The sequence below is a fragment of the Lygodium microphyllum genome, chromosome 8 (assembly GCF_053477565.2).
Source record: "Lygodium microphyllum isolate KBCC chromosome 8, Lygodium_microphyllum_v1.1.10, whole genome shotgun sequence".
NCBI lineage: Eukaryota > Viridiplantae > Streptophyta > Polypodiopsida > Schizaeales > Lygodiaceae > Lygodium > Lygodium microphyllum.
Window position 1 is genome coordinate 142837698 of NC_141142.1, and position 7325 is coordinate 142845022.

Below are 7325 nucleotides of genomic sequence, written 5' to 3' on the forward strand. Positions count from 1 at the left end.
TGTGATTGGAGAGAAGAATGGATAGATCTATGTGTGTGAAAGATGTATTGGCTATGTGAGAGAGAGCCGTTACCAAATTGAATGAAGTGCTTGAAACAATAAGCATTTCTTCAAGTTTCATGTTCAAGCTTGTGAAAGTTATGATAGCAACCTTGTTGAATTGACCCCTTTAGTGTGAAGCTACAAGACACGAGCCCATTGATCTTGATAGTTATAGAGGCATTGGTAAATGGAGCCTCAATCATCTTACAAAAAAGTATCACCAAAGCCCATGACCTTCAATGTTGCAACAATGAAGTTCCACCTTATACGCTCCTAAAATTTAACCATGTTCATGTTTACTTGAATGAACTTTCCTCCTCTTTACAAATCAAAATCTATTGAAATAAACAATTTAAGGATAGCATCATGAACATGCCTCCCTTGCATAGATTTGTACCAATCCATATGCAATATTTTGGGTAGCAAGGGTTTGATTTTGCATGCCATTTCCTTAGCTACAATCTTGTATAAAACATTTATAATAGTTAGGGGCCTCCGTTGCCCAACCTCAAGTCTAGTTGTTGATTTGTGGATGAGTTTAATGTGCCCATGATTGACTTGCAATGGCAAAACCACTCTATTTTTGGCATCATTAACAAAATTGCATATGTTTAGACCACATACCTACCAAAACTTAGCATGGAACTCAACATGGATGTTGTCAAGGCTTGGAGACTTCCCCATCTTTATTTTCTTAACACCACCTCCAACTCCTTGAGAGAAAATGTGTGGGCTAATGTGCAGGACATTTAGAGGGACCTTAGTTTTGCATAACTAAAGGAACTCGTAAAGGGACCTTGGTCTTGCATAACTCAAGGAACTTCTATAGCACCTCCCTATAATTAGCAAGATAAGTTCGAACCTAACAATGGTAGAGAAGTGTTGCATGAACACTCAAGTGATGGAAAGTTGTCTTGATGCATATCCCCATTTGAGCCTTTTATGATAGAAATGGTCTCACATCTCTTCTTCACCTTTGATGATTTAATGAACCAAGGTAAAGTGGATTCCCCTTCAAGGTCAAAAATTAAGCAGTATCTCTCTTGAATTTGAAGATAATCCTCAATATCTTGCAACAACCATATGAGAAAGCAATCATGAGGACTATCCAAAACAAGAGCATTGAGTATGGCAATGTGGCACTTAGCAACAATGTTAGCATGCATCCATCAAGATGTAGTTATTGCCTACTGTAGATTTTGGAGACTACAAAAGAACAATTGCTATCAAGAACTTCTTTATTCTTAGAGGTAATGCAAGCAATTTTTGTGACATTAACCCTCATGATTCCTTTGCCCAGGTCGTATAGGCTTATTCCTTTAGGAAGGAATTATTCAACTTAAATGGCAATGGGCCACACTTTAATAGTGAAGCCCGGAGCACTCTAATTGTCACCTCCAATGAGACATGATCAAATCCAATAAACCATGCAAGTACACTCGGGATGGTCCACCAAGAACCATGATCGGTACATGCCCTATCTAGTAGTGCAACTCACCATGAATTACCCTTTTTAAGGTTATGTCACATGTAATATCAATTATCAATGTTACTAAAAATATGTTGCATGTCCACTGACTCATGAGTACAGTGAATCCACACAGTCTTCTCTTCCCTTGCATGCAATCTGTCAAGCACTCCTATTGTCATGTTGAATTCACCCATGACTAGGGTGGGGAGATGCAATACTCTCCTTTCTAAGCAATTTCACTTCTTTGATGTACTATTAGAGGAATTATTCAATCCTCAAGGTTAGAAAAATCATGCGGTCATCTTTGTGCTTCATCTCCATCTTGGATTTTTACCTCTTTCAATGCTAACACATATGGTCTCCTCTTCCTTGGTGACTCATTGTATATCATCCTTTCCTTATTCATGGAGAGTCCCCTGGACATTCTAGCTTACTAAGGAAAGCTTGATAGAGTTAGTCATAAAATGCCAAATTAGAATCCAATCAAGCATTGCAAACATAGTGTAGTCCATCAATGAGATGCTGGTCATTTTTTAAAGTGACATCTTCTTCTTCCCTTTACTAACATTAAACTAAGGTTTCTCACTTAGAGATATATTCTAATTACCCCTTCTTGCTCCAACATTTGTTGAGAGTTGGAAAAATACTAAAATTTTGACTGATTTTTGTTGTTTTTGGTGGATTGAATGATTGATTTGGTATAATTTTAGATTGATGTTAGAATGATTTGGATAGGTTTAGATTGATTTTGATAGCTCATGATATTTTTTAATGAAGATATATTGATGTGATAGGTTCTAATGATGTTCTGATAGCTTCTATATGATCCTGTTTGAGCATGTTGAGCTTTTGTTTTCTTCTGTTTTGCTCTATTTTGTTTAAGTAAGTGAGGTTGGGATATTGAATAATGAATTTTGAGGTTGTATGATAGCTTATTGAGTGATTTATGATGGGTTTATTTGGTTTTAGTTGAGCTAAATGTTTGCTATTTAGTTGCTGTTGAACCTCTGTAGAACTTCTGTAGAGCCTCTGTTCTTGCTTTGTTCCTGTTATGTTCTGTTCTGTAGATATTTTGTATGTGTTCTGTGATACGAGGGTGTACTTTGGAAAAGTTTTATAACTTTTGGAAATGATGAATCTAAGTTCAAAAGAGCTAAAACAAATGGAAGAAGTAGGTGTATTATTTTGTGTTTTTTGTTAGTTTTTATGTATTTTATGAAGATGTTGAAGATTATGGTTGATTCTATCAAATCCGTGGGAGATATCTACTACAATGCTATGTGAAAATTTGTTATTTTTCTTATGGTTCTCAAAAGAATGAAGCAAAAGCTTGTTGATGTTACAATATAGATTTTCTTGTAGTAGAAACCCTTTTTCCAAGGTGTCTCTCTTGGGGCTCCATGTTTTTGGTGTGCATCCAAGGAAAGATTACCATCAACAAGCATCAGAAGAGGCTGAAAATGAAGGAAATGACATTGCCAAGAAGAGAAGAATTCAATGGATGTTTGCAAAGTTTCTTCTTCCACTGAAGAGTTGGAGATTCTCATTACCAAAGCCACTTTCCACAAGACGTTCATTCCACAATGACGAAAACATATTACCATCATGATGCAAGCTCTATGTGGTGGACTATTTCCTCTTTCAGTTGAAGCAATAGAAACATGCATCTTAGTGGCAAATTGTTTGGGAACAAACTGAAGTGCAGAAACAGAGAGAATGACCATCCATGGAAGATCGGCATTCATTGAGAAGTTTCCAGACATCATCAAGTGGGAGATCGTGAAGAAGCTTCAAGAGTCGTGGTCAGTGGAGGTTCACGAAAACAAGAAAGAAATGAGTTGGAATTTGTTCGTGGATGCTCAACAACAGGACATGTGGAATGCCTGGTGTACTGTCAATCTTCTGTTTGTTCAATTAGCAACCCACTGGAAGTTGGTGGATAGAGTATTCTTCACAACATACACTATTGAAACCATCAGGGGCTGGCATTATTATGATGATGGCACAACAACAATCCTTAGAAGAATGAGTTTTGATACCTTCAGAACAGAATATCTCCCTCTCTGTAGTAGCATGAAAGTAGAATTCTGAGATGTTGAATAAAGAAGTAGAAGAAATGTTGGCAAGAGAGTCCTCCAGAGACTAAATCCTTATGTTATCCTTCTCTGGAGCACTAACAACTTAGTGGAGCCAATCCTCTCATGAATTATGCCATAAGGAGACAAGCGCTAGAACGAGTCCAGAGGTACGTGAGAAGAAAGAAGGCAAAAATCAAGGCCGAGAACAAGCTTGCAACAGAAGCTTTCTTTGACTCCTTAAAAGCACTCTTTACAGAGGTCCCCATGGCAACTCAAGGTCCCCTTCCTATTTAGATTCGTCTTGGAAATATTGATGAGAGGCCAGCAAATGTAGTCCCATTGCCAATTTTTAAGGAAAAGTACGATGAAGACCCTAATCTTCATGTAGCAAAGTTTATGGTAGCATGTGTGGCTAACAATGCTAGAACCCCCAAGCATTGGTTAGCGATATTCCCTGCCACTTTCAAGGGTGCGGCATTTCAGTGGTATGAGAGACAAGCAGCACGAACTTTTGGCACATGGGACAACTTGAAGTTGACATTCCTCACTAAATTCAGGTGTGAAGGTTTTGAAGAGAGGATGCAAGAGGAGTTCATGAATCTAAGTCAGTCCTCTGGAGAAAGAGTAGAAGCTTATGTCTCGCGAATGGAATCCATCTTGAAGAGATGGACCAATCATCATTTGGATGATATCCAAAAAGGAGTGTTCCTTAGAGGCCTACAACTAGAAGTTCACAAGTTTGTGGAATTGAGAAGACCAGTCAATCTACAAGTTGTAGTGGAAGGTGCAAGACTGTATGATGAAGTTGAAGCAAGGTTGTCAATGACCTCAGGAAGAGGAGTCTTACCTCCTCCCATGCCAAGAATGGTATACCCATCAAATGTAGTTCTAGGGAAAGTTCCCTACCCCTACCCCCAAATGCAAACAATGCTGCAATACAATTACCTAATCCATAGTGGCCGCAAACGACAATGCCTCAAATGATTGTTCAACCACAACAACAGTGGTCTCAAACAATTCCTCCAATGGTGACTCAACAACAGTGGAGTCCTACCCTCTAGAATCAACAACCCCAAGTCTCAACAGGAGCTCTAAATCAGAACCAGAACAGAGGACCTCCCAGATCAACCCAACATGTGTATGCAGTAATTACAGAAGCTTCCCAAAACCCTACTACAAGTACTTCAAGAGGTGAAATTTTGAAGGACTACCTGTTCAATTCAGTGGGCAAGTATCAAGAAAGAGCTTATGGATGTGATTACAGAGCAGCTACAAATGCTAAAGGTGAATATCGCCAATATATCCACTCCTATGGGAGGTGGGAGAGATGTGATGTGTTCTAATACATGGTGTGGAAAGTGCCATAAACTAGGACACAGTGCCACTGAATGTACCCGAAAACCAACCATTCCTGGAGCCTTCTATTCATATTTTTTGAAGAAGAACCATATATAGGATATCTGCTCTTTGAAAGAGATTCATGAACAAAGAAAGAAAGATGAAGATGCAAGATTCAAACTTGCTAGAATCCAAAATGACAATGTAAGACATTGGAGTAAAGCCTAGGGAGTTTGGTCCTAATTTTGGTCCAAGGAGTTTTCCCTCTCAAAGTTACAGAGGACGACAATCTGTTGGTGGTGATCAGAGATCAGAGGTGGAATGTTACAGATGTGGAGAAAAGAGTCATATCTCACCGAATTGTCCAAACCCTAGAAGATCTCTGGATTACAAGCCCTTATACAATCGATGCAAAGGAGAAGGCCATACTGCAAAAGATTGTCCAAGTCTAGCTCCTGTGAAATCTATATTTGACACTTAGTAGAAGACCCAAGAACCTGCTTTCAATTTGGTGGAATTGGAAGTGGCCGCCATAACGCGAGCAAAGAAAGGAGAATTCGTAGTTCCAAAAGAGAACGTTCCTTCTACCAAGACTGTGAAGTTTAACCTCCCTTGGGAAAAACAGAACAATGCAGTCTAGAACAATGTAGTACAGAGCACTACAAAGCCATAGAGAGCTACAGAGACAGTTGTAGAGACAAGCCCAGAGATCTAGGAAATAGAGGATGCAGAAGTACCTCCTCATGAAGAAGAACTGCAGATGTTGCCACTCTTAGAAAAAAAAGGGAAGATAAAAGTGGGTGTGGCCCCATTTCCCAGCCGATTGGAAAAGCCTATGGATTCTATCAAAGAGTATGATTTGTAGAGACAAGCCCAGAGATCTAGGAAATAGAGGATGCAGAAGTACCTCCTCATGAAGAAGAACTGTAGATGTTGCCACTCTTAGAAGAAAAAGGGAAGATAAAAGTGGGTGTGGCCCCATTTCCCAGCCTATTGGAAAAGCCTATGGATTCTATCAAAGAGTATGGTTTGGTCAAAGACCTAGACACTTTTAAACCAAATCTAACCTTTCGATAGTTGATGATGCTGTCTCCCAGTTGTCGAAAAAGATTTAAAAGCATCTTGACAAGAAAATGCGGCCTAAGGATTGCTCCCTCAACAAAGTCCAACAGAGCCTTAGACCTCGTGAAGGAAGTAGATGTGGCTAGTGCCTTCCTAGATCATGGAACCCTAGAGATTGGTGTATGGATAGAAAGATTCTTTATTGCAAATGCATTGATTGATGGAGGCTCATCATTAAACATAATGACAGATGTGACAATGAAGGATCTAGGTTTGCAAGGAGTGCAACCTACACAGTGGCTTATTCGATTGGTAGACCAAAGCAGAATCAAACCATTGGGCATCCTCCAATACATAAAAACAACCCTTGTGGAAAGAGACTATTAGTTGACATATTTGGTGGTCAAACCAAATTCCTACGAGACCTCATACCCTCTACTGTTGGGAAGACCTTGGCTTTTTGAAACAAGAGTAAGGACATACTGGTTCAAAGGAACCCTAACCCTAGGTAGAGGACCCAATAAAGTGGTGTTGAAGTTGTATAGATTGCAAAAAGGCAATGGGTCTACGTCCATCAAAGTCATAAGAGACTCCTTCAATGAAGTAATAGATGGTACATCAGGAGACGAAGAGGCTGTCAAACATATATTCTCCAAGAAAACAGAGGCACAGTCCCTAACAATGGGCATTGTAAACCAACTACCAAAGGAAGCAAAATCTTTGTCCATGGGAGAATACCTCCTGCCTAAACCCGAATTGACTTCTAAACTCACCTCTGTCAACAAAATAGAAGCATGGATGTATTGTTCTCCCTGTTATATGGTAGTCGCAAAGTCAGAGATAAAGTCAGAAGCAGATACTGAGATAGAAGTAGAAGCAAAAGCAAAAGCAGAAGCAAAGGACATAATAGAGAGCTTGTTCTTCTCTTACAGAACACCCACAGATGTAGAAATAGAACCTAAAGAGGATGAAAGTGATAATGCAGACAAATATTATGAAAGTGAGCTAGAAGGATCTATCCTACTTACAGAAGGCAGAGATGATGAAGATGTTCCTGACGTTCCTGAAGCCTTAGAAGCAGAAGATCCCTTTTTGTTTGACAAAATGAATGTGGTACCCTTTGGACTAATCCATGAATCATGTCATCATATTCAAAGCCTCTATAAGAAATGGGTTAAGAAGAATAGACCTTCATTGAGCGATGGCTCTTGTAGTCCAAAGTTACCTTTAGAAGTTCATGTTATGTGATGTTCTTGGATGCATCCTCAAAGGACGATTCCTTGAGCCAAGAAGTAACTTATACCCAACCCAAACTCGAAACCTCAATGATACCC